Raw genomic sequence first — 2,884 nt, forward strand, 5'->3', positions numbered from 1 at the left:
CCGTTGAGGTTAAAATACATGACTGTACGCAGCCAATACCCTTGGCAAGCCCCCTACACGTGACTGCTCAGTATATGTTCCCCCAATTGTGGTACATGAATGGAAGAATGTGTCCATCTGCTTCCAGAATGAAGTAGGATCACACACCTCTCCTGATGTGGGACACAGCGACTGTAATACCATAGTGAGAGTACATTTAGCCAGAATTCCCCTCCCACAGAGAGTTTACTTAGTTTGTGGGGATCGCGCGTACGGCTGTGTGCCATATGACGTTTTTTATGGCACCTGTTATCTAGCCTACCTAATCCCTTTAATCCGTAAAGTAGAGGCTAAGGAGATCGCAGCGATTCTTCCCTCTCTACACAGGAACAGCAGGTCAATTACACAAGGACAACAGATAGCTAGCCTATTTTTGCCTTGGTACGGTATTTATGTTACTCAGCAGGAAATTGTGGCACTGTCCAAAGTTGTAGAACACCATCTAAATGTATCCAACACAGCGATGTTAGCTGAACACAAAGAATTGCAGGAAGTTAGGACAGTAGCACTACAGAATCGCATGGCGCTTGATCTCCTCTTAGCTGCCCAGGGGGGCACATGCAAGGTGATAGGATCAGAGTGCTGTTCTTTCATCTCTGATGCCACACCTGAAGTTATGGATATGGCTCATGATACTGCCAGGGGGATAAAATAATTGCGTGAAACTCATGGGTTTACATTTGGGGAGTTAAGTGGAACCTTTGGATCCTGGGGTGCGGGGGTTGGTTAAATTTGTTGTTACTGTTTCAGTGTTTATCTTGGTTGTGCTAATCCTAGTGATCTGTTTGATCACTGTAGTTAAATTAGCCATACGAAGGGTTGCCAAGACTGCCCTCCAGGCCCCACAAAGGCTAGTGGGTCATTCGACTGTAAATGACACAATATTAATGTACAACGCTGAGCTTCCAGATCCCTGGGTCTCCATCGCGGTTTCTGACCCATGGGTACCCCCGTTCAGCGATTGATAAGTTGAATACAGTTGATATTCTGAATAAAGAACAGATGTTTTGATAATTGATTACAGTTGATACTCTGGATTAAAGAACAAATGTCTGATTTTTCCTTTTCAGGTTGTTATACAAATAAAATGTCTGATTCTTCCTTTTCAGATTTTGAACAAATGTATTTGAATGAAATATATGTATCACTAAGTGCCTTACTCTTGAATAAAGCGTAATGAAGTAAACGTAAAGTAATGTTAAAGATTGAGGACACTGTAACTTTACAGATTACAGATTGATCGATTCATCACTGTGAATTTATACCTTAACTAGGAACCTTAGCTGGATCTCTCATGATTCTGATTTAATACCTCAATTGGATTTCTTATAATCCTAAATTCTAATTGTGTTTTAATAAGTAATTGCCTTGAAGTAAATCTTTGAGATGTAAGCTGATTTAGAATTTGTGTTTGATGAATGAGATTAACTGAGTGATAAATGATAAAAGATCTTATTTTTGAAACATATATTTTGCTATTATATTTTTGTATTTCACGTGTGTTTATTATTGTGCTTTTTGACAAAAGATGCCAAGCACTGAAGAGAGATTACATTACATTGCATTTAGCTGACGCTTTTATCCAAAGCGACTTACAATAAGTACATTCGACCAGGAAGACACAACCTTGAAGAAAACAGAATCATATAAGTACATCAGGTTTCATAGAGCCAAACATTTCAAGTGCTACTCAACTGGCTTTAGGTAAGCCAGTCCTTTATTAGTATAAAAGTGCTTCGTTAGTAGTTCTAACGCTCGAAGTGGAGTCGAAAGAGATGAGTTTTCAGTTTGCGCCGGAAGATGTGCAAGCTATCTGCCGTCCTGATGTCAATGGGGAGCTCATTCCACCATCTTGGAGCCAGGACAGCAAACCCACGTGTTTTCGCCGATGGGAACTTGGGTCCCCCTCGCAGCGAGGGCGCAACAAGTCGTTTGGCTGATGCAGAGCGTAGTGCACGCGCTGGGGTGTACGGTTTAACCATGTCCTGGATGTAGGAAGGGCCAGATCCATTCGCAGCATGGTAAGCAAGTACCAGTGTCTTGAAGTGGATTCTAGCAGTTACCGGAAGCCAGTGAAGGGAGCGGAGGAGCGGAGTGGTGTGGGAGAATTTAGGAAGGTTGAAGACCAGACGAGCCGCTGCATTCTGGATGAGCTGCAGAGGTCGGATGGCACATGCAGGTAGACCAGCCAGGAGGGAGTTGCAGTAGTCTAGGCGTGAGATGACGAGAGCCTGGACCAGAACCTGAGTCGCTTTCTGAGTCAGCTGGGGACGTATCTTCCTGATGTTGTAAAGCGTGTATCTGCAGCAACGGGTTGTAGCAGCGATGTTTGCAGTGAAGGACAGGTTGTTATCTAGGGTCACACCCAGATTCCTTGCAGTCTGAGTCGGGGGAAACAACTGAGGTGCCGATGTTGATTGTTAGGTCAAGAGTGGGACAATCTTTTCCCGGGAGGAAGAGCAGCTCAGTCTTGTCAAGGTTGAGCTTGAGGTGGTGAGCAGACATCCACTGAGAGATGTCAGCTAGACAAGCAGAGATGCGTGCAACGACCTGGGTCTCTGAGCGGGGAAAGGACAGAATTAATTGGGTGTCATCAGCGTAGCAGTGGTAAGAAAAACCATGCGGGCTAATGACTGATCCGAGCGAGTTTGTGTACACGGAGAAGAGGAGGGGACCAAGAACAGAGCCCTGAGGGACCCCCGTAGTTAATTGACAAGGGTCGGACTCAGACCCTCTCCAAGTCACCCTGTAGGTACGGTCTTTGAGGTATGAGGTGAGGAGGGAAAGTGCAGAGCCTGAAACTCCAAGTTTTTGGAGAGTGCGAAGGAGGATCTGATGATTCACC

This window comes from Gymnodraco acuticeps, unplaced genomic scaffold (assembly GCF_902827175.1).
Source record: "Gymnodraco acuticeps unplaced genomic scaffold, fGymAcu1.1, whole genome shotgun sequence".
Taxonomy (NCBI): Eukaryota; Metazoa; Chordata; class Actinopteri; order Perciformes; family Bathydraconidae; genus Gymnodraco; species Gymnodraco acuticeps.